The sequence below is a fragment of the Aegilops tauschii genome, chromosome 2 (genome assembly GCF_002575655.3).
Source record: "Aegilops tauschii subsp. strangulata cultivar AL8/78 chromosome 2, Aet v6.0, whole genome shotgun sequence".
Classification (NCBI taxonomy): Eukaryota; Viridiplantae; Streptophyta; class Magnoliopsida; order Poales; family Poaceae; genus Aegilops; species Aegilops tauschii.
Window position 1 is genome coordinate 376,857,191 of NC_053036.3, and position 25,375 is coordinate 376,882,565.

Below are 25,375 nucleotides of genomic sequence, written 5' to 3' on the forward strand. Positions count from 1 at the left end.
CTGATGAATCTGCAATGTGCTTATTTTTCATCAACATATTTTACTAATAGCATGCGAACCCTTACTTAACCTGATGACTAACTGTTGGGGAACGTAGTAATTTCAAAAAAACTCCTACGAACACGCAAGATCATGGTGATGCATAGCAACGAGAGGCGAGAGTGTGTCCATGTACCCTCGTAGACCGAAAGCGGAAGCGTTAGAACAACGCGGTTGATGTAGTCGTACGTCTTCACGTCCGACCGATCAAAGTACCGAACGTACGACACCTCCGAATTCAGCACACGTTTAGTTCGATGACGTCCCACGAACTCCGATCCAGCAGAGCTTCGAGGGAGAGTTCCGTCAGCACGACGGCGTGATGACAGTGATAATGATGCTACCGACGCAGGGCTTCGCCTAAGCACCACTACGATATGACCGAGGTGGATTATGGTGGAGGGGGGCACCGCACACGGCTAAAAGATCAATGATCAATTGTTGTGTCTTTGGGGTGCCCCTTGCCCTCATCTATAAAGAAGCTAGGGGGGAGGCGGCCGGCCGGTCAGGAGGAGGGCGCGCCAAGGGGGGGAGTCCTACTCCCACCTGGAGTAGGACTCCAACTTTCCTAGTAGAAGTAGGAGAAGGGAAGGAAGGGAGAGAGGAAGAGAAGGAAAGGGGGTGCCGCCCCCCCTCCTTGTCCAATTCGGACTAGAAAGGGAGGGGGCGCGCGGCTGCCCTCGCCGCCCCTCCTCTTCTCGCACTAGGGCCCATTAGGCAAAATATACTCCCCGGGGGGTTCCGGTAACCCCCCGGTACTCCGGTAAATGTCTGAAACCTCCCGAAACACTTCCGGTGTCCGAACATAGTCGTCCAATATATCGATCTCGACCATTTCGAGACTCCTCGTCATGTCCGTGATCATATCCGGGACTCCAAACTACCTTCGGTACATCAAAACACAAAAACTCATAATACCGATCGTCACAGAACTTTAAGCGTGCGGACCCTACGGGTTCGAGAACTATGTAGACATGACCGAGACACGTCTCCGGTCAATAACCAATAGCGGAACCTGGATGCTCATATTGGTTCCTACATATTCTACGAAGATCTTTATTTGTCAAACCGCATAACAACATACGTTGTTCCCTTTGTCATCGGTATGTTACTTGCCCGAGATTCGATCGTCGGTATCTCAATACCTAGCTCAATCTCGTTACCAGAAAGTCTCTTTACTCGTTCTGTAGTGCATCATCCCGTAACTAACTCATTAGTCACATTGCTTGCAAGGCTTATAGTGATGTGCATTACCGAGAGGGCCCAGAGATACCTCTCCGACAATCGGAGTGACAAATCCTAATCTCGATCTATGCCAACTCAACAAGTACCATCGGAGACACCTGTAGAGCACCTTTATAATCACCCAGTTATGTTGTGACGTTTGGTAGCACACAAAGTGTTCCTCCGGTAATAGGGAGTTGCATAATCTCATAGTCATAGGAACATGTATAAGTCATGAAGAAAGCAATAGCAGTAAACTAAAACGATCAAGTGCTAAGCTAACAGAATGGGTCAAGTCAATCACATCATTGTCCTAATGATGTGATCCTGTTTATCAAATGACAACTCATGTCTATGGCTAGGAAACTTAACCATCTTTGATCAATGAGCTAGTCAAGTAGAGGCATACTAGTGACACTCTGTTTTGTCTATGTATTCACACTTGTATTATGTTTCTGGTTAATACAATTCTAGCATGAATAATAAACATTTATCATGAAGTAAGGAAATAAATAATAACTTTATTATTGCCTCTAGGGAATATTTCCTTCAGTCTCCCACTTGCACTATAGTCAATAATCTAGTTCACATCGCCATGTGATTTATCACCAATAGTTCTCATAACCATGTGATTAGTTCACATCGCCATGTGACTAATATCCAAAGGGTTTTACTAGAGTCAATAATCTAGTTCACATCGTTATGTGATTAACACCCAAAGAGTACTAAGGTGTGATCATGTTTTGCTTGTGAGAGAAGCTTAGTCAACGGGTCTGTCACATTCAGATCCGTATGTATTTTGCAAATTTCTATGTCTACAATGCTCTGCATGGAGCTACTTTTAGCTAATTGCTCCCACTTTCAATATGTATCCAGATTGAAACTTAGAGTCATCTGGATCAGTGTCAAAACTTGCATCGGCGTAACCCTTTACGACGAACCTTTTGTCACCTCCATAATCGAGCAAAATATCCTTATTCCACTAAGGATAATTTTGACCGCTGTTCAGTGATCTACTCCTAGATCACTATTGTACTCCCTTGTCAAACTCAGTGTAGGGTATACAATAGATCTGGTACATAGCATGGCATACTTTATAGAACCTATGGCTGAGGCATAGGGAATGACTTTCATTCTCTTCTATCTTCTGCCGTGGTCGGGCTTTGAGTCTTACTCAATTTTACACCTTGTAACACAGGAAAGAACTCTTTCTTTAACTGTTCCATTTTGAACTACTTCAAAATCTTGTCAAGGTATGTACTCATTGAAAAAACTTATCAAGCGTGTTGATCTATCTCTATAGATCTTGATGCTCAATATGTAAGCAGCTTCACCGAGGTCTTTCTTTGAAAAACTCCTTTTAAATACTACTTTATGCTTTCCAGAAAATTCTACATTATTTCCGATCAACAATATGTCATTCACATATATTTATCAGAAATGTTGTAGTGCTCCCACTCACTTTCTTGTAAATACAGGCTTTACCGCAACTCTGTATAAAACTATATGCTTTGAGCAACTCATCAAAGTGTATATTCCAACTCCGAGATGCTTGCACCAGTCCATAGATGGATCGTTGGAGCTTGCACACTTTGTTAGCTCCCTTTGGATCGACAAAACCTTCTGGTTGCATCATATACAACTCTTCTTCCAGAAATCCATTCAGGTCTGTAGTTTTAACATCCATTTGCTAAATTTCATAATCATAAAATGCGGCAATTACTAACATGATTCGGACAGACTTAAGCATCGTTACGGGTGAGAAAGTCTCATCGTAGTCAACCCCTTGAACTTGTCAAAAACCTTTCGCAATAAGTCGAGCTTTGTAGACAGTAACATTACCGTCAGCGTCAGTCTTCTTCTTGAAGATCCATTTATTCTCTATGGCTTGGCGATCATTGGGCAAGTCAACCAAAGTCCACACTTTGTTCTCATACATGGATCCCATCTCAGATTTCATGGCCTCAAGCCATTTTGCGGAATCTAGGCTCACCATAGCTTCTTCATAGTTCGTAGGTTCGCCTTGTTCAATTAACATGACCTCAAGAATAGGATTACTGTACCACTCTGGTGCAGATCTTACTCTGGTTGACCTACGAGGTTCGGTAGTAACTTGATCTGAAGTTTCATGATCAATATCATTAGCTTCCTCACTAATTGGTGTAGGTGTCACAGGAACCTGTGATGAACTACTTTCCAATAAGGGAGCAGGTAAAGTTACCTCATAAAGTTCTACTTTCCTCCCACTCACTTCTTTCGAGAGAAACTCCTTCTCTAGAAAGGGTCCATTCTTAGCAACAAATGTCTTGCCTTCGGATCTATGATAGAAGGTGTACCCAAAAGTTTCCTTTGGGTATCCTATGAAGACACATTTCTCCAATTTGGGTTTGAGCTTATCAGAATGAAACTTTTTCACATAAGCATCGCAACACTAAACTTTAAGAAATGACAACTTTGGTTTCTTGCCAAACCACAGTTCATATTGTGTCGTCTCAACGGATTTAGGTGGTGCCCTATTTAACGTGAATGCAGCTGTCTCTAATGCATAACCCCAAAACGATAGTGGTAAATCGGTAAGAGACATCATAGATTGCACCATAACCAATAAAGTACGGTTATGACGTTCGGACATACCATTACGTTGTGGTGTTCCGGGTGGCATGAGTTTGTGAAACTATTCCACATTGTTTTAATTGAAGGCCAAACTCGTAACTAAATATTCGTCTCCGCGATCAAATTGCAGAAAACTTTATTTTCTTGTTATGATGATTCTCCACTTTACTCTGAAATTCTTTGAACTTTTCAAATGTTTCAGACTTGTGTTTCATCAAGTAGATATACCCATATCTACTCAAATCATCTGTGAAGGTTAGAAAATAACGATACCCGCCGCGAGCCTCAACACTTATCGGACCACATACATCAGCATGTATTATTTCCAACAATTCAGGTGCTTGCTCCATTGTTCCAGAGAATGGAGTCTTAGTCATCTTGCCCATGAGGCATGGTGCGCAAGCATCAAATGATTCATAATCAAGTGATTCCAAAAGCCCATCAGCATGGAGTTTCTTCATGCGCTTTACACCAATATGACCTAAACGGCAGTGCCACAAATAAGTTGCACTATCATTATTAACTTTGCATCTTTTGGCTTCAATATTATGAATATGTGTATCACTACGATCGAGATCCAACAAACCATTTTCATTGGGTGTATGACCATAGAAGGTTTTATTCATGTAAACATAACAACAATTATTCTCTAACTTAAATGAATAATCGTATTGCAATAAACATGATCAAATCATATTCATGCTCAACGCAAACACCAAACAACACTTATTTAGGTTCAACACTAATCCCGAAAGTATAGGGAGTGTGCGATGATGATCATATCAATGTTGGAACCACTTCCAACACACATCGTCACATCGCCCTTAACTAGTTTCTTTTCATTCTTCAACTCCCGTTTCGAGTTACTACTCTTAGCAACTGAACCAGTATCAAATGCCGAGGGGTTTCTATGAACATTTATATCCAATATACCTTTGTTCACTTTGCCATCCTTCTTATCCGCCAAGTATCTAGGGAAGTCCCACTTCCAGTGACCATTTCCTTTGCAGTAGAAGCACTCAGTTTCAGGCTTGGGTCTAGCTTTGGGCTTCTTCACGGGAGCAGCAACTTGCTTGCCATTCTTTTTGAAGTTCCCCTTCTTCACTTTGCCCTTTTCTTGAAACTAGTGGTCTTGTCAACCATCAACACTTGATGCTTTTCTTGATTTCTACCTTCATCGATTTCAGCATCACGAAGAGCTTGGGAATCGTTTCCGTTATTCCTTGCATATTATAGTTCATCACGAAGTTCTAATAACTTTGTGATAGTGATTAGAGAACTCTATCAATCACTATCTTACCTGGAAGATTAACTCCTACTTGATTCAAGTGATTGTAGTACTCAGACATTCTGAGCACATGCTCACTAGCTGAGCTATTATCCTCCATCTTGTAGGCAAAGTACTTGTCAAAGGTCTCATACCTTTCGACATGGGCATGAGTCCTAAATACTAATTTCAACTCTTGGAACATCTCATATGCTCCGTGGCGTTTCAAAAACATCTTTGAAGCCCCGATTCTAAGCCATAAAGCATGGTGCACTAAACTATCAAGTAGTCATCATATCGAGCTTGCCAAACATTCATAACGTCTGCATTTGCTCCTGCAATCGGTCTATCACCTAGCGGTGCATCAAGGACATAATTCTTCTGCGCAGCAATGAGGATAATCCTCAGATCACGGAACCAATCCACATCATTGCTACTAACATATTTCAACTTAGTTTTCTCTAGGAACATATCAAAATAAAACAGGGGAGCTAAACGCGAGCTATTGATCTACAACATAGATATGCTAATACTACCAGGACTAAGTTCATGATAAATTAAAGTTCAATTAATCATATTACTTAAGAACTCCCACTTAGATAGACATCCCTCTAATCATCTAAGTGATCAGGTGATCCATATCAACTAAACCATAACCGATCATCACGTGAAATGGAGTAGTTTTCAATGGTGAACATCACTATGTTGATCATATCTACTATATGATTCACGCTCGACCTTTCGGTCTCAGTGTTCCGAGGCCATATCTGCATATGCTAGGCTTGTCAAATTTAACCCGAGTATTCTGCGTGTGCAAAACTGTCTTACACCTGTTGTAGATTAACGTTGAGCTTATCACACCCGATCATCACGTGGTGTCTCGGCACGACGAACTTTGGCAACGGTGCATACTCAGGGAGAACACTTTTACCTTGAAATTTAGTGAGATATCATCTTATAATGCTACCGTCAAACAAAGCAGAATAAGATGCATAAAGGATAAACATCACATGCAATCAATATAAGTGATATGATATGGCCATCATCATCTTGTGCTTGTGATCTCCATCTCCAAAGCACCGTCATGATCACCATCGTCACCGGCGCGACACCTTGATCTCCATCGTAGCATCGTTGTCGTCTCGCCAACAATTGCTTCTATGACTATCGCTACCACTTAGTGGAAAAGTAAAGCAATTACAGGGCGATTGCATTGCATACAATAAAGCGACAACCATATGGCTCCTGCCAGTTGCCGATAACTCGGTTACAAAACATGATCATCTCATACAATAAAATATAGCATCATGCCTTGACCATATCACATCACAACATGCCCTGCAAAAACAAGTTAGACGTCCTCTACTTTGTTGTTGCAAGTTTTACGTGGCTGCTATGGGCTGAGCAAGAACCGTTCTTACCTACGCATCAAAACCACAACGATAGTTCGTCAAGTTAGTGTTGTTTTAACCTTCTCAAGGACCAGGCGTAGCCACACTCGGTTCAACTAAAGTTGGAGAAACTGACACTCGCCAGCCACCTGTGTGCAAAGCATGTCGGTAGAACCAGTCTCGCGTAAGCGTACGCGTAATGTCGGTCCGGGCCGCTTCATCCAACAATACCGCCGAACCAAAGTGTGACATGTTGGTAAGCAGTATGACTTGTATCACCCACAACTCACTTGTTTTCTACTCGTGCATATAACATCAACGCACAAAACCTGGCTCTGATGCCACTGTTAGGGAACGTGGTAATTTCAAAAAAATTCCTACGCACACGCAAGATCATGGTGATGCATAGCAACGAGAGGGGAGAGTGTGTCCACGTACCCTCATAGACCGAAAGCGGAAGCGTTAGAACAACGCGGTTGATGTAGTCGTACGTCTTCACGATCCGACCGATCCAAGTACCGAACGTACGACACCTCCGAGTTCAGCACACGTTCAGTTCGATGACGTCCCACGAACTCCGATCCAGCAGAGTTTCGAGGGAGAGTTCCGTCAGCATGACGGCGTGATGACGGTGATCATGATGCTACCGACGCAGGGCTTCGCCTAAGCACCGCTACGATATGACCGAGGTGGATTATGGTGGAGGGGGGCACCGAACACGGCTAAAAGATCAATGATCAATTGTTGTGTCTTTGGGGTGCCCCTTGCCCCCGTATATAAAGGAGCAAGGGGGAGGCGGCCGGCTAGGAGGAGGGCGCGCCAAGGGGGGGAGTCCTACTCCCACCGGGAGTAGGACTCCTCCTTTCCTAGTAGGAGTAGGAGAAGGGAAGGAAGGGAGAGAGGAAGAGAAGGAAAGGGGGGCGCCTCCCCCCTCCTTGTCCAATTCGGACTAGAGGGGTAGGGGGCGCGCGGCTGCCCGGACGCCCCTCCTCTTCACCCACTAGGGCCCATTAGGCCCAATATACTCCCCGGGGGGTTCCGGTAACCCCCCGGTACTCCGGTAAATGTCCGAAACCTCCCGAAACACTTCCGATGTCCGAACATAGTCATCCAATATATCAATCTTTACGTCTCGACCATTTAGAGACTCCTCGTCATGTCCGTGATCATATCCGGGACTCCGAACTACCTTCGGTACATCAAAACACAAAAACTCATAATACCGATCGCCACAGAACTTTAAGCGTGCGGACCCTACGGGTTCGAGAACTATGTAGACATGACCGAGACACGTCTCCGGTCAATAACCAATAGCGGAACCTGGATGCTCATATTGGTTCCTACATATTCTACGAAGATCTTTATCTGTCAAACCGCATAACAACATACGTTGTTCCCTTTGTCATCGGTATGTTACTTGCCCGAGATTCGATCGTCGGTATCTCAATATCTAGCTCAACCTCGTTACCAGCAAGTCTCTTTACTCGTTCCGTAGTGCATCATCCCGTAACTAACTCATTAGTCACATTGCTTGCAAGGCTTATAGTGATGTGCATTACCGAGAGGGCCCAGAGATACCTCTCCGACAATCGGAGTGACAAATCCTAATCTCGATCTATGCCAACTCAACAAGTACCATCAGAGACACCTGTAGAGCACCTTTATAATCACCCAGTTATGTTGTGACGTTTGGTAGCACACAAAGTGTTCCTCCGGTAATCGGGAGTTGCATAATCTCATAGTCATAGGAACATGTATAAGTCATGAAGAAAGCGATAGAAGTAAACTAAAACGATCAAGTGCTAAGCTAACAGAATGGGTCAAGTCAATCACATTATTCTCCTAATGATGTGATCATGTTTATCAAATGATAACTCATGTCTATGGCTAGGAAACTTAACCATCTTTGATCAACGAGCTAGTCAAGTAGAGGCATACTAGTGACACTTTGTTTTGTCTATGTATTCACACATGTATTATGTTTCTGGTTAATACAATTCTAGCATGAATAATAAACATTTATCATGAAATAAGGAAATAAATAATAACTTTATTATTGCCTCTAGGGCATATTTCCTTCACTAACTACCTTATATGTGTTGCAGGCAAACAATGGGAAGCACTGAGGTTTACAATCGAGGTTAGCACGTGCATGGTCTGTTGTCTAATAGCACATTATTGTGCAATTGCAGGAACCATTCTAATATTTAGGTTTTTAACAATTTGGTATTGCACATGTAGGTCCTGCTGTCAGATGTTTTGACCCACTATTCGACCCTTTTTGCATATGGGGAAATGAGTTGTCCATGAATATCAGTCAAGTCAAGAAGCTCAAAAAGATTGTTAGGATAAAGAAATTAGCGACAAAAACCAACAAGATCTTTGTCTGCACAATGAAGAAGACATCAGTTCACTATAGGATGGTACTAACTATTATACCTTGCCTTTTTATTCCTTTGCCCCATTTACAATATAGAGAAGATATTTATGCACATCCTTGTTTTCAGGCCTTTCCAAAGCAGTTCACTGATGATTACCTCTCAAACCACCTGTATGGTCAGGAGGCGAGGAAGGTATTCATACAACACCCACGGTTCAATATTGAAGTGTTCATGAAGAGGACGAAGGATGGACGGTCAATCATCCACATGCACTGGCCTAAAGTTACAAAGACCTTCAACATCAATGAAGGCTCAATATTAGCCTTCTGCTCCAGTAGTTTTCCAGATGAGATACATCTATCTATGTACCGTCTATGATGCTAATTTTGAAAGGTTATATATGTTGCATGTGAAACTTGGTCCTGATGTAGTTGTGTAATGGGGTAGCTGAGTACTAAAGCTATATGATGTTGTACTCTGATGTATTTCAATTATGAAAATGAAATATATTGTGTGCTTAATATGAAATGTCAATTAGATTAATAAATGGATTATGAATAATCGGATAATTAGCCTCCTAGTTGGGTTTTTCTATTGCAAATGGTTATTGAGAAAAAACCGTGTGTGATGCATTCAATAACGCACATAGTTTCTAGGAATAAACCGTGTTAGATTAATGAACAATCACACACGACATCCTCTTGAAAACTGTTTGCGTTGGGCCACCTGGCGCAAATGTTTACCACATAAAAAGTGTGTGTGATGGACAACCCTTGACACACAGTTTCTTCTAGGCACCGTGTGTGATGAATTCAGTAACGCAAACGACAAAATTGTTAATACAGTGTGCAATGGAAACGCTATCACAAACGATTTAACCAGGAAAATTGTGTGTGATGTACTTGCAAACAGAAACATTTTCCTTGGAGCAACTATGTGGGATGTATATACGAACGGAAACATTTAGTGTTGGCTGACTGTGTGGGATGTACCTACGACCGGAAATGATTTCGCATGTATAATTGTTTTTTTAGCACTACTGTTCGTATTTCTGTATTTGAGTGCTCGCCGGTCGCACACGACCTCATTTTGCCGAGCGTGTGTGCCAGGAGGGCATATCCCCGACGGTTTCTGGGTTGTGTGGGAAGGACCCCCCTATCGCCCACACTCACTTGGCGACGGTTCCAAAGGCCGTCGCGGAAAGGGGTTAAAAACCGTTTGTTTAGCAGCTCGCTGTACTAGTGCATGCTTGACTACTTGGATGATTAGATGAGTAGAACTGTTAATGATATTAATCTTATTAGTAAGCATGCTTCCATGGTTAGAACTCAAGTAGAACAAGTACTTAAGGCACAAGATGATTTGCTCAATGAGTTGAATAGTAAGAATAATGATAATGTTGTTAGAGTTATGACTAGAGGTGGTAAGATGACTCAGGAACCTTTGTATCCCGAGGGCCATCCTAAGAGAATTGAGCAAGATTCTCAGAGGATTAATACTGATGCATCTAGCCCTAGTAATAAAAAGAAAAAGAAAACTGATAGGGCTTTGCATGCTTCTAGTGAACCTGTTATAGATACACCTGAGAATCCCAATGATATTTCTATTTCTGATGTTGCGACACAATCTGGTGATGAACATGAACCTAGTGATAATGTTAATGATGATGTTCATGTTGATGCCCAACCTAGTAATGATAATGATGTGGAGGTAGAACCTGTTGTTGATCTTGATAACCCACAATCAAAGAATCAACATTATGATAAGAGAAACTTCGTTGCTAGGAAACATGGTAAAGAAAGAGAACCATGGGTTCAGAAACCCATGCCCTTTCCTCCTAAACCATCCAAGAAAAAGGATGATGAGGATTTTAAGCGCTTTGCTGAAATGATTAGACCTATCTTTTTGTGTATGCGTTTGACTGATATGCTGAAAATGTCTCCTTATGCTAAGTACATGAAAGATATTGCGAAAATTTCCACCATGCTTGGTAATTATACTTTTAAGGGTGGAATACCAAAGAAACTTATAGATCCAGGAGTACCAACTATACCATGCTCCATTAAAAGAAACTATGTTAAAACTGCTTTATGTGATCTTGGAGCCGGTGTTAGTGTTATGCCTTTCTCTTTATATCGTAGACTTGAATTGAATAAGTTGACACCTACTAAAATCTCTTTGCAAATGGCTGATAAATCAACTACTATACCCATCGATATTTGTGAGGATGTGCCTATTGTGGTTGCAAATGTTACTATCTTAACGCACTTTGTTATTTTTGATATTCCCGAGGACGACAGTATGTCGATTATCCTTGGTAGACCCTTTTTGAATATTGCAGGGGCTGTTATTGATTGCAACAAAGGCAATGTCACTTTTCATATTAATGGTAATGAGCATACGGTACACTTTACGAAGAAACAACCTCACGTCCATAGTATCAATTCTTTTGGGAAAATTTCAACTATTACTATTGGAGGTTTTGAATTTATTCTCCCTACTGTCAGAAAGAAATATGATATTCTTATTGTTGGGGACATGCATATCCCCATTGAGGTAACCTAGTGTTATTCAAAAGTTCTCCGGTTTCATGTTATTCGAAAGAAGTTTTTTTAATAAGACTTGATCAACCTTGTTAATGGATTCCTTTTGATGGGCATGAGGTGGATGAATTCAGAAAGCACAACTTTCTGTACCCACCTTTTACTTTATGTTATTTAGAATAAATAAAGCAAAAATATTTTTTTCCTGTCTGACTTTTGAATTATCCGTGCAATAAAAAATGTCCCAAAAATAAAAGTTCTTCAAATGCCCTGAAAATTTAGTATGATTTTTTATAGAATATTTTAGAATTTCTGGCACTCAACATGCACCAGGGGGCTGCACCAGCGAGCCACAAGGGTGGAGGGCGTGCCCTACCCCCTGGACGTGCCCCCTGCCTTGTGGGTCCCACGTAGGCCCCCCTCACTTATTCCAGCACGCATCCACTTCGCCTTCCTCCAGAAAGAATCATCCCGTTGCTCAAACCTGTGTTCTAACTCATCTTGTTGCCATTTTCGATCTCCTTGTGCAAAGCTCCATTTGCAAAACTGTTTTGCGGGATTGTTCTTCGGTATGTGACTCCTCCAATGGTCAAATTAGTTTTTGTTCTAGTGGTTTATTTATTGCAAATTTTTGCTGCTTTGGTGACCTTGTTCTTGAGCTTGCATGTCAAAATTATACGGTCAAAAGTAGTTTTGATGCATGATATAGCCTCTAGACACTTGTAGGAGTAGTTGCTATTAATTTTGTTGAGTTTGGTTCACTTTTATTTTGAGTCGCTAAAAATTTCAGAAAATTTCAGAGGAAGAAAATGATGAGGAGATTGTTAAGAGGCTCTTCAAGTCGGGGTTCTAAAGGAAATGAAACTGAAGAGAAGAATGTCGGTGTCAAAACCGGCGGATCTCGGGTAGGGGGTCCCAAACTGTGCGTCTAAGGCGGATGGTAACAGGAGGCGGGGGACACAATGTTTACCCAGGTTCAGGCCCTCTCGATGGAGGTAATACCCTACTTCCTGCTTGATTGATCTTGATGATATGAGTATTACAAGAGTTGATCTACCACGAGATCGTAGAGGCTAAACCCTAGAAGCTAGCCTATGATTATGATTGTTGTTGTCCTACGGACTAAAACCCTCCGGTTTATATAGACACCGGAGGGGGCTAGTGTTACACAGAGTCGGTTACAAGGGAGGAGATCTACATATCCAAATTGCCAAGCTTGCCTTTCACGCCAAGGAGAGTCCCATCCGGACACGGGATGAAGTCTTCAATCTTGTATCTTCATAGTCCAACAGTCCGGCCAAAAGGATATAGTCCGGCTGTCCGAGGACCCCCTAATCCAGGACTCCCTCAGTAGCCCCCGAACCAGGCTTCAATGATGATGAGTCCGGAGCACAGATTGTCTTCGGCATTGCAAGGCGGGTTCTCCTCCAAATTCTGAGTACCTGTCGAGTAGTGTCCGACTTCCCATGAATGTTGCACTCCTTGGCTTCTGCACCTAATAATGGCTATCCTCCACGTGTCGAGCGAATGCGAGAAGTCGGGGCATTTTTACACTTGCCACCCTAACCATGTAAGTAAATCGTCTATTTAAAGAGGCGGGGATCCTCAGATCCAGATCACACCATCCTCCCACAGCGAGTATCCATCGAAGCGCGCCCGGAAAAGTCCATCCCATCATGGCCGGCCATCGCAGCTCCTCCTCTTGCTCTCGTAGCCCTAAGCCAGGCAATTGGAAGAAGTGTTCCGTCCCTCACACCCAATTAGTAGAGTTACAGACCCAGGGATTCCTCCCTCCAGCGTATATGGTCCCCGTACGAGCCGGACTCGCCACCTACAATAGCGGGGAGGAAGCGGAGAGCTTTCCCAACCCATCCATGGGGGAGCGGGTATGCCTTGTCCCTTACTTACTAAGGGGGCTCGGATTTCCAATCCATCCGTTCCTCCACGGGCTCCTGGAGTTCTACGGCCTCCAGCTGCATAATTTTACTCCCGCCTCCATATTACACATCGCTGGCTATGTCACCCTTTGCGAGCTGTTTTTGGGCTGCGAAGCTCATTTTGAGCTATGGAAGAGGCTATTCTGCCTCATACCCCGTACACAAGAGGGGTCAATATATCAAGTGGGCGGAGCCGAAATATGGCGCATCGCTGTGACCGGATACCTGTCCGGTACTCGGAAGAAGACATCCGAAGACTGGCCTTCGGAGTGGTTTTATATGGAGGACGTCCCCCTTCCGGACCCTATTCGGATGGGCCTTCTTGAGTTCGGCAACGCTCCCTTGAAGATACGCCGCAGCTGGCGCCCTCGGAGCCCCCAGGAGGAAGATAACAGAGAAGTCCTTTACCTGATGGGCCGGATAAAGACACTGGCCAAATCAGGATTGACAATAATCGAGGTTATGTCAATATGTATAATGCGGGGGGTGCAGCCACTTCAATATCGGGGACAGCCCATGTGGCACTTTAATGGAGAAGACGATGCCACCCGCAACGGCCGTAAAGGTCCGGACTCCGTCGCTGCTCTAGCGAAAATACTATCCGATTTGTATAAAGGAGAGGAAGAGGAGTTCATCCGCATCAAGCCACGGGATGGATTCTCCATGTACAACCCCCCAAACTGGGTGAGCTGCTACCTTTTACTCCAGACCTTCCCGTGTTCTTTGTCATAAATATTTACTTTGCTACTTCATAGCAGGAACTGCGAAAACTGTGAGGGAGGTCCACAGCCCGCCTCCACAACCAGAGGACCCTGACCGGGCCCTCGACCCCGGACTCGAAGAAGATCCGGACACATTTGTGGAGCTTATTGACATGACGTTCTATCAATTGAGCTGCGACGATGCCATGGTGGCCATCATAGCCGATTATCCTGGACTACTCCCTGCATCGCATGTAAGTAAAACCGGAGTCCCAACTTCCGAGAAGGATCCCTTTTTCTGCACTTCACCTATCGCACACATATGGTGTCTTACAGGGAAGGCCCTCGGGACGCCATGCCAAACCCGCAGTGACTCACCAACAAAGGGCACCGAAGCCGGGTAGGCTTAAAAGGAAGGCGGTCAGGACTGAGACGCCGTCGCACAGGTATGAAAAAGAACCCCGCTCCGTGGTTTTCATCTTTTTAAAATATAATAACACCCATGTTTCCTAGTAGGAAAAACGATCTCCGGACTATATCTGGAGAGGTTGCCGGCCGCGCCTCCACCAGTCGGGCTCCAGAGCCGGACTTAGAGGCAGACATGGGGCCAACATCGGATGTTCCTCCTACAGAGGATGCGGATAGGTTGTCCGCTACGAATTCCGAAGTGGAGAGCGCCATGAATCACAGGCGTCGTCGGGCCGTACTCCGCGACGCTTGTTTCTCCCAAGAGGCGTTCGATGCCTTCAACTCAGGAGATGCGTACATCCAAGCTGCTCAAAATGGTCTTGCCAGAGCCACAAACCAGTATGTAAAGGATATACGGGTAAGAAAATCTAATAATTATGTATATCAGTAGCCCCTGAGACTTGAAATAGTTGGCACAACTGATTTAAGGATCATTGTTTTGCATAGGTTCTTACGGAGAAGAATACCCGGTTGTCTCAAGAGCTGGAGGAGTGCAAAGCCCAGCTTCAGGCCGCAGTTGCCGCAGTGAAGGAGTCCGAGAAGGCCCCATCTGGTAGCACTTGTTTCTATGACATGTACCAGGTAGTATGCGGTATGCATGCAAATCTAACAATAGATTCTGCAGATGATCCCGAAATGAATCCGAAGGTCGTGCGAGGGGATGAGCAACATGCTCAACGACAGTTAAAGGCTGGTGAGCGCGTGCTTAAGAAGGTTAGGCAGGAGAAAAACGATCTCCAAGATGCCAATATCCGGCTGAGTGTTGAACTGAAAGTTGTTCGGGCCCAGCTCGCTAACTCCGTAAAGGAGAATAAGAGGCTTCGACGCGGCATTTTTAGTAAGTGCTTAAACGAACTTTTTATTGAGTTCGGCGAAGGAACCAGCTAACAGAGTTATGTCTGTAGGTATGCTGACGGGTCGTCCCGCAGAGGGAATGCCCAGGTCAGCAGGTGATCTTCTACCAGAGCTCTCACAACTGCACGAACAAGTTCGGCAGGTGATGCAGGGCATTGCCCAAGCCTTGTGGCCATCCGCCTCCCTGCTAGGAGGCATGAGAGAGCTTGTAGAAAAGCTCAAGGGAGCATGGCGGCGCTTCCGATTATGGAAGATATCAGCCTGCCGACAAGGTGCAAGGGAAGCCTGGGCCATGGTGAAGACGCGATATACCAAGGCTGACCCGAACCACATGGCCGAGGTCGGACCTGTGGGGTCTGATGGGAAAGAGATCCCCGTCAGTTTGGTGTATGACCAGGTAGAATTAGCCGCAAAGTATTCCCAACAGGATTGTAGGCTAGACAGCCTGTTGGATGGTATAGAAGAAGAATTTAGTCAGTCTAAGTGACTGTGTACTTCAAGTGACATATATTGTCCCTAGCCGGATTGTAAATCATTTGTCATGGCGGACCTTTTCGCTTCGACCTCCGGACCCGACAGTCCGGAGTGTATCCGAATACCCGCTTAGTTATGTAAAAACCGACGCATGGAAACCAGGCGTAGGGGTCATAAGTGCTTGAACATACAAGTACCCAACTAGCTATGTTATATTACATGGATAGTAAGAAACATCTTCCAGGGAGAATAGTTCCGTTAAGGGTTCCTTTCCCTGGATACGCATGCATTAATGTGCATGTCCGAACTGCGAAAAGAGACGCAGGATATAAATCTGGGGGCATGTATTACAATAAATAAAGGTCATCTTTTGTTCACTAACCGAATATTCTCTTAAGAATGCTAGCTTTCAGCTTCACCCAGTCTGAGGTACACATCCGGCTGACCTGGCAGTAACAATCGCAGAGGTGCTCCCCTTATGCCCTAGCCGAATTAACGGGAACGTAGGGCATAAACACAAGAGCCAGGCAACCCAGCTTGGCCAAAACATAAGTCATATCGATGCATATAATGGCGAAAAAAGGTACATGTGGAAGAGTAACACATGTGTGGGGCATAGAGCCAGAAAATAGTTATATTAAGCTTCTGTATAAGAAGCCCCCAGGTATAATGAGCGCGGCTAGCGCGTCAAGATTGTGTAGTCACTACACATTTTAACCTTTTAAGGTTGTGAAGAAAAAAGGGGAAGAAAGAAAGAGAGAAAAAGACAGATAACGGATATATAAAAAATTGACGGAGGTAAGGAGACGAACATGTAGTCCGGCACTAGGCGTAGAACCTTCGGAGTCTAGCTGTGTTCCATGGGTTTGGCTCGAGTCGATTGTCCGATGCATCCCGCAGATGGTACGCTCCACCGGTCAGAACTTGGTCAATAACGAAGGGACCTTCCCATTTGGGCTTGAGCTTGTTCTTTTTCTTCTCCGGTAGGCGTAGAACGAGTTTGCCAACGTTATAAGTTTTGGCCCGTACTTCTCTACTTTGATACCTTCGAGCCTGTCGCTCATAGAATGCGGAACGGGCTTTTGCCACGTCACGCTCCTCCTCCAGGGCGTCCAAACTGTCCTGCCGATCAAGCTCAGCTTCTTTCTCTTCATACATGCGCACTCGAGGTGAGTCATGAATTATGTCGCAGGGCAGTACCGCCTCTGCGCCGTACACCATAAAGAACGGTGTGTATCCGGTAGTGCGATTCAGCATGGTCCGCAGCCCCCATAGTACGGAGTCGAGCTCCTCTACCCAGTGCGTATCGGATTCCTTCAAGGATCGCACTAATCTGGGTTTAATGCCGCTCATGATAAGACCATTTTCTCGCTCGACTTGACCGTTAGTTTGCAGGTGATAGACAGAAGCATAATCGAGCTTAATGCCCATGTTGCTGCACCAAAGTTTTACCTCGTCGGCTGTAAAGTTTGAGCCGTTATCGGTGATGATGCTTGGGGAACGCCATAACGGTGTACAACCCCGGATATGAAGTCTATCACTGGTCCGGATTCGGCCGTTTTAACTGGTTTGGCTTCTATCCATTTGGTGAATTTGTCCACCATGACCAATAGGTATTTTTTCTTATGGCTTCCCCCTTTAAGGGGTCCGACCATATCAAGCCCCCAGACCGCAAAGGGCCAAGTGATGGGGATTTTTTGGAGAGCGGTAGGTGGCATATGGCTTTGGTTTGCGAAAAGCTGGCAACCGACGCAACGTTGAACGAGGTCCTGTGTGTCTGCTCGGGCTGTCGGCCAGTAAAAACCTGTACGGAAGGCCTTGCTTACAAGGGCCCGAGCTGCAGCGTGGTGGCCGCCAAGTCCAGCATGGATTTCTGCCAAAAGTTGCCGTCCTTCCTCTTCGGAGATACACCTTTGAAGGACTCCGGTAGCGCTTTTCTTATAAAGCTCACCCTTGTGGACCTTGTAGGCTTTAGACCGTCGCACAATGCAACGTGCCTCGTTTGGGTCCTCAGGTAGTTCCTGCCTAGTTAGGTAAGCCAAGAAGGGTTCTGTCCACAGGGCAATGACGGCCATAATCACATGGGCTGAAGGTGTTATTTCGGTGGCTGAGCCTCCGATTACGTCAATGTTCGGGATCTGGCGTTGTGGCCGGGTCCGGACTATTATTTCTGGTCTCTCCTTCCCATACCACAGATGGCTTAAACAGCCTTTCCAAGAAGATATTAGGTGGGACAGGGTCGCGCTTAGCGCCGATGCGGGCGAGGATATCCGCCGCCTGATTGTTTTCCCGGACCACATGGTGGAATTCAAGCCCCTCGAACCGAGCTGACATTTTGAGGACGGTGTTGCGATAAGCCGCCATTTTTGGGTCCTTGGCGTCAAAGTCTCCATTTATTTGAGATATTGCAAGGTTCGAATCGCCCCGCACCTCTAGGCGTTAAATGCCCATGGACACTGCCATCCGGAGACCATGCAACAGGGCCTCATATTCTGCTGCATTGTTGGAGTCTGTATATAATATTTGGAGTACGTATTGGACCGTATCTCCTATGGGGGATGTCAGGACGACGCCTGTCCCCAGACCAGCCAGCATCTTGGAGCCGTCAAAGTGCATGATCCAATTGGAGTACGCGCCGTACTCTTTAGGGAGTTCGGCTTCCGTCCATTTGGCAACAAAATCAGCCAGTACTTGTGACTTAATGGCTCGCCACGGTTTGTATGTTATGTCGAATGGGAGGAGCTCAACAGCCCATTTAGCAATCCGGCCCGTGGCATCATGGTTATTTATTATGTCGTTGAGTGGTACCTCCGAGGACACCGTAATTGAACACTCTTGAAAGTAGTGCCATAATTTTAAGGATGCCATGAAGACCGTGTATGCTATCTTTTGATAATGTGGGTACCGTGATTTTCATGGAGTGAGGACAGTGGATACATAGTATACCGGCTTTTGAAGCGGGAGCTTATGTCCTTCCGTCTCTCGTTCGACGACGAGTACTGCGCTTACAACTTGGTGTGTTGCCGCTATATATAACAGCATTGGTTCGCCGACATTTGGCGCGGCCAAGATTGGGTTGGTGGCCAGGATGGCTTTTATTTCTTCCAATCCGGCCGTGGCCGCATCCGTCCACTCGAAGTGTTCGGTACGCTGAAGAAGGAGATAAAGGGGTAGTGTATTTTCTCCTAATCGGGAGATAAAGCGGCTTAAGGCAGCCACGCATCCAGTTAATTTCTGGATTTGCTTGAGGTCTGTTGGGATGGCCAACTGTGACAGAGCTCGGATTTTAGCCGGATTTGCTTCAATTCCTCTACTGGAGACGATGAAGCCCAGGAGCTTTCTGGCGGGCACGCCGAAAACGCATTTGTCCGGATTGAGCTTGATGTCGTATGTTTGGAGATTGTCGAACGTGAACCTCAACTCGTTTATTAAGGATTCGACGTGTCCGGTTTTGATGACCACGTCGTCTATGTATGCCTCCACTGTTTTGCCAATTTGTGTTTCCAGGCATGTCTGAATCATGCGTTGATAGGTTGCACCAGCGTTTTTTAGTCCGAAAGGCATGGTGTTGAAACAGAAGGGGCTGTATGGAGTGATAAATGCCGTTGCGGCTTGGTCGGACTCCGCCATCTTAATTTGATGGTATCCGGAGTATGCGTCGAGGAAACACAATGAGTCGTGTCCTGCGGTAGCGTCGATAATTTGATCGATGCGAGGGAGGGGGAAGGGATCCTTGGGGCAAGCCTTGTTAAGGTCCTTGAAGTCGACACATAGGCGCCAGGATTTGTCCTTCTTTGGTACCATCACCAGGTTTGCTAGCCAGTCCGGATGTTTTATTTCTCGAATGAATCCGGCCTCCAGTAACTTGGCTAGCTCCTCTCCCATGGCTTGTCGCTTAGGCTCAGAGAAGCGCCGAAGAGTTTGCTTGACCGGCTTGAATCCCTTTAGAATGTTAAGGCTATGCTCGGCCGGCCTGCGGGGGATTCCTGGCATGTCTGAAGGATGCCAGGCGAAGATGTCCCAATTCTCGCGCAAGAACTCCCATAGTGCGGCGTCTACTGTGGGGTTTAATTGTGCCCCAATGGATGCTGTTTTTGTAGGGTCCGTTGGGTGGACTTGGAATTTGACTATTTCATCCCCTGGTTTAAAAGAGGTGGATTTGGATCTTTTGTCGAGTATCACGTCGTCCCTGTCCACTGTGGAGCGCAGCACCGTCAGTTCTTCAGCCGCGAGGGCTTCGGATAACGCCTCGAGGGCTAGTGCGGCGGTTTTATTTTCGGCGCGGAGTGCTATGTCCGGATCACTAGCTAGAGTGATAATTCCATTGGGCCCGGGCATTTTGAGCTTCATGTACCCATAATGGGGTATAGCTTGGAAGATCGTGAATGCCTCCCGCCCTAAAAGGGCGTGGTATCCGCTACTGAACGGGGCCACTTGGAATGTGATTTCTTCGGACCTATAATTCTCCGGCGTGCCGAATACCACGTCTAGTGTGATTTTTCCCGCGTAGTGTGCCTCCCGACTAGGGATGATTCCTCTGAAGGCCGTGCTGCTTTGCTCAATGCGGCTCCTGTCTATTTCCATTTTGCTAAGAGTTTCTTCGTAGATGAGGTTTAATCCGCTGCCGCCGTCCATGAGCACTTTAGTAAGCCGGAAGTCATCCACAATTGGACGAAGGACCAAGGCAGCTGGTGCTCGGGCTATTCGGAATTTAGGTTCATCACTAGCATTGAAGGTTATAGCCGTGTCGCTCCATGGATTTACTGCTGCCGCATGGCAGACTTCGGCAAGGCTGCGGAGTGCTCGCTTACGCCTATTATTTGAGGCGAAGGTCTCAAAGACTGTCAATACTGTATTGTTATTTTCCACGGACGGTGCTCTGTTGCATTGTTGATGAGGATATCCTCGCCGCTCTTGGCCACCTGCCGGAGTACCCAACATGCTCTAAGGCTATGTGTTGGCATGGTATCAGCTGTATTGTGAATTTTGCATGGCCCATTGAGCCATCCCTCCAATACGGTTCCACGCCCTGTAGTGGGCTTTTGTTTCTTTGTAATTGGATCGGGTGACTTACGAGAGTACACCCTTTTAGTTCGGACAGGGGGTTTAGTGAGAGCCGGAGGATCCCAGAATTTTGTTTGGGTTTTCCAGGCGCTTTCCATCGCACAGTACTTCTGTACTATGGCCGCCAAGTTAGCGAAGTGTGCTATGTCACGGCGACTTATGGCGTTGAGGATTCCCTTGTCCGTGCAATTATTGCAAAAAAATGAAATTGCGTCTTCCTCGCGACAGTCCTTGACCTTGTTCATTACAAGGAGGAATCTGGCCCAATAGTGATGTACTGTCTCTTGGGGCTCTTGTCTAATGTGGGAAAGATCGCTTATATCTGGGTGGGTGGGTGGATTTAAGTCTGAACCCTGACCCAATCTGAGACCCAGGGGCGGAGGAGTTTCCGATCTTGGAAGTTCGGGCTCCGGGATGTTGCCCAATAGGTTTGGCCCGCTGTCTGATTCTGGGTTCAAAGCTTGGGCCATGTCCTCCCGTAGACGGGTATCCGACTCGGAGAGCTCGGGAATCCGGACATAGTTTGTCCTCAAGATAGAGGAAGAATTGCTGCGTTGCTCCTCCACCACCGCTATCTGATGGATGACCGGCGGAGAGTTAATCTCCCTTTGGTCGGGTTTAAGCCCGATCCGATCATAGTCCGTAGTGACTCCCAAGGCGGCGATACGATCCAAGAGCTCGTTCAAGGAAGAGAGCTCCATTGGATCCATCTGCTCGGCGAATTCCGAGCCGACGCGGAGGCTGTTTTCGATGACCCGAGAAGTCATCGTCGGCGCAACGGCCGAGCAGGCGGTCATGACGAAGCCGCCTAGTCGGAGAGTTTGGCCTACAGCCAGGGCTCCCCCAGAGGTAATGCTGTCCTTGACAACGAGACGAGCCATCAAGCCTTATGATGACCACACAGTGGAACTCTCAATGAAAGCACCAATGTCGGTGTCAAAACCGGCGGATCTCGGGTAGGGGGTCCCGAACTATGCGTCTAAGGCGGATGGTAACAGGAGGCGGGGGACACAATGTTTACCCAGGTTCGGGCCCTCTCGATGGAGGTAATACCCTACTTCCTGCTTGATTGATCTTGATGATATGAGTATTACAAGAGTTGATCTACCACGAGATCGTAGAGGCTAAACCCTAGAAGCTAGCCTATGATTATGATTGTTGTTGTCCTACGGACTAAAACCCTCTGGTTTATATAGACACCGGAGGGGGCTAGGGTTACACAGAGTCGGTTACAAGGGAGGAGATCTACATATCCGAATTGCCAAGCTTGCCTTCCACGCCAAGGAGAGTCCCATCCGGACACGGGACGAAGTCTTCAATCTTGTATCTTCATAGTCCAACAGTCCGGCCAAAGGATATAGTCCGGCTGTCCGAGGACCCCCTAATCCAGGACTCCCTCAAAGAAGAAGCCCAAGTACAACCTTCATCACACCACGGAGGTTCGGCTGTGTGAATGGCCATGTGATGCATTCTTGGAGGCGGCCGGAATTTATGAGGATTTCTATTATTTGGCTGGGAATGCAGGCATCACCGACTTTCTCCACGATAAGTGTGACCAGTACCTCCTACTCACTAATACTTTCGTGCAAAATTTTCACTTTCATGCTAGGAAATCACCACCCACGGTAGAATTTCACTTATATGATGAGCATAAGGAGATGATGCTTTATGACTTTTGTGAGGTTTGCAAATTACCTTATGAGGGCAGCGTCAATCAGCCACGTCCTAGAGATGTGGAAGATTTTATTGATGAAGTTACCGTTGGGGAAAGGAGAAAGGTGTCGGAAGCGAGAGTGTCTAGTTTACATTTTCCTTTTTTGCGCTACTACTCATTATTTGCTGGGAGATGTTTAATTGGTCACGGGGAGAGTGGAGGCCTTAGTGCTCCTGACCTTGCTATTTTGCTCCATGCTTTACTTCATGATAGAACTTTTAGTTTGGGCGCTATGGTTGCTCGACGATTGAGCTTAAACCGTTTGAAGGGGCCTATTTTCAGACGTATCTATGCTTCCCGTCTTGCTAGACGCTTCGAGATACACATTAGGCACAATGAAAAAGAGGAGAAGCTGCTACCCACTATATACTTAGATTATGACAGTATGGTAGCACATGATTTTATTAAGAAAGACGATGACAAGAGACTCATCTATAACCTAGTATTTAGCGAGAAGAATTGTCAGATTATTACCTTGCCTGCACCTTCTTTGTTCGATATTCATTCAGACAGGTATCTCATCATGCCCGCAGACATTTATGCATACTGGGAAGGGACGCGATCCCCAGTTCCTGAGCCAGAGCCATCACCTAACCCATATCGGGAGTCTATTTATCAGTGGGAGCCACAGGAGCTTGCTAACCAATGGAACCCCCAGGATCCTCCTCACTACACCGGAGAGGGCTACTTTGATCCATGGGCATGGACCAACATAGGCCAAAAGCCTAAGCTTGGGGGAGTATGTATTTCTCATCGACATTACATTCATGTTCACACACTCATTTCAGTTGTCGGTGTTCGTACTTTTTCATTGTATTATCCATGCTAGTTTATTTTCTTTTTCCTACTTTCCTCTTGTGTGTTTGAAAAACCTTAAGAAAAACCAAAAAAATAGTTGTAGCTTATTTCCTTTCCATGTTTATTTAGTAGTTGTATTAAAGAAAACCCCAAAAGATTTCTTGTTCTTCTTTTGCTTGTTGGGAGCTTTCCCATGTAAATAGTCTTTCTCGTTCCTGTTTTACTTTCTTCAGAAAACAAAAACTCCAAAAACATTTCAGTGTGTTTCTTTGAAATTCTTTTTCCTTCCTTTGGGGGTCGAGAGGAGAAGACCACGATGAAAATGTTGAGTGGCTCTCATATGCATTATTGTTGATCTAACAAAGAGCCCATCTTACCTTGTCTTCTCCTTTGAATAAATGTTTGCAGATTCTAGCTTAGTCCAATGCACGTGCACTATTATTATTATCCACACTGCTCGGTCGTGCAAGTGAAAGGCAATAATGACGATATATGATGAAATGATTGAGATGAGGAAAAGTTGGTATGAACTTGACCTATCTTGTTTTTGTAAATATGATTAGTTCATCGTTCTTGATTCAGCCCATTATGAATGAAACATGTTTGCAATGACACATGCCATGCTTAATTAGCTAGGAGTTTATAATAGTTTACCTTGCGTGCCGACATGCTTTTAAAATGGTAGTGACGTAGTATGATAGGATGGTATCCTCCTTTGAATGATTCGAGTGGCTTGACTTGGCACATGTTCACGCATGTAGTTGAAACAAAATCAACATAGCCTCCACAATATTTATGTTCATGGTGATTTATATCCTACTCATGCTTGCACTCAATGTTGGTTAATCTCAATGCATGTTTATGACTGTTGTTGCTCTCTAGTTGGTCGCTCCTCAATCCCTTGCTAGCCTTCACTTGTACTAAGTGGGAATACTGCTTGTGCATCCACTTCCATAAACCCAAAGTTGTTCCATATGAGTCCACCATACCTACCTATATGCGGTATTTACCTAGCGTTCCAAGTAAATTTGCATGTGCCAAACTCTAAACCTTCAAATAATAATCTGTTTTGTATGCCCAAATCGCTCATGTGGCGACTGGGGGCTGTCAGTATCTTCCATGCATGCTAGGTGGGTTATTCTCACGATGAGTGGACTCCTCTCATCATTCACGAGAAAATGGCTGGTAACCGGGATGCCCAGTCCCATACTCAAATCAAATCGAAATATAATTGCAAACAAAACTCCCCCAGGATTGTTGTTAGTTGGACGGTACCCGTTGTTTCGGACCAGCCGTGGAATGTGCTTGTTGGTGGTGGGGGAGTATAAACTTTACCATTCTGTTTGGGAACCGCCTATAATGTATCTAGTATGGAAGATACCGAGATCTCTTGGTTGTTATGTTGACAATGAAAGCATGCCGCTCAAAATATTATTCATCTCTGTTTTAAAAACTCGAGCTCTGGCACCTCTGCAAATCCCTGCTCCCCTCTGTGAAGGGCCTATCTATTTACTTTTATTGCTGAGTCATCATCCTCTTATAAAAATCCCCAATTAGAGAGCACCACTGTCATTTGTATGCACTCTTATTAATTGATATTGAGTATGACCGTGACTGGATCTCTTTTACCATAAATTACAATGTCTAGTCAGTCCTTGATCTTCAGGGGTGATTTGCATTTATGTTTTGCGGTCTCAGAAAGGGCTAGCGAGATACCATTATGTTATATCATATCATGATTGTTTTGAAAAAGTGTTGTCATCCAAGATTTATTATTGTTGCTCGCTAGTTGATTATGCCATTGATATGAGTAAATGTGAGACCTAAATGTTATTGTGAATATGGTTAGTTCATAATCTATGATGAAAATCTGAATGTTGGCTTTACATATTTGAAACGATAAGAT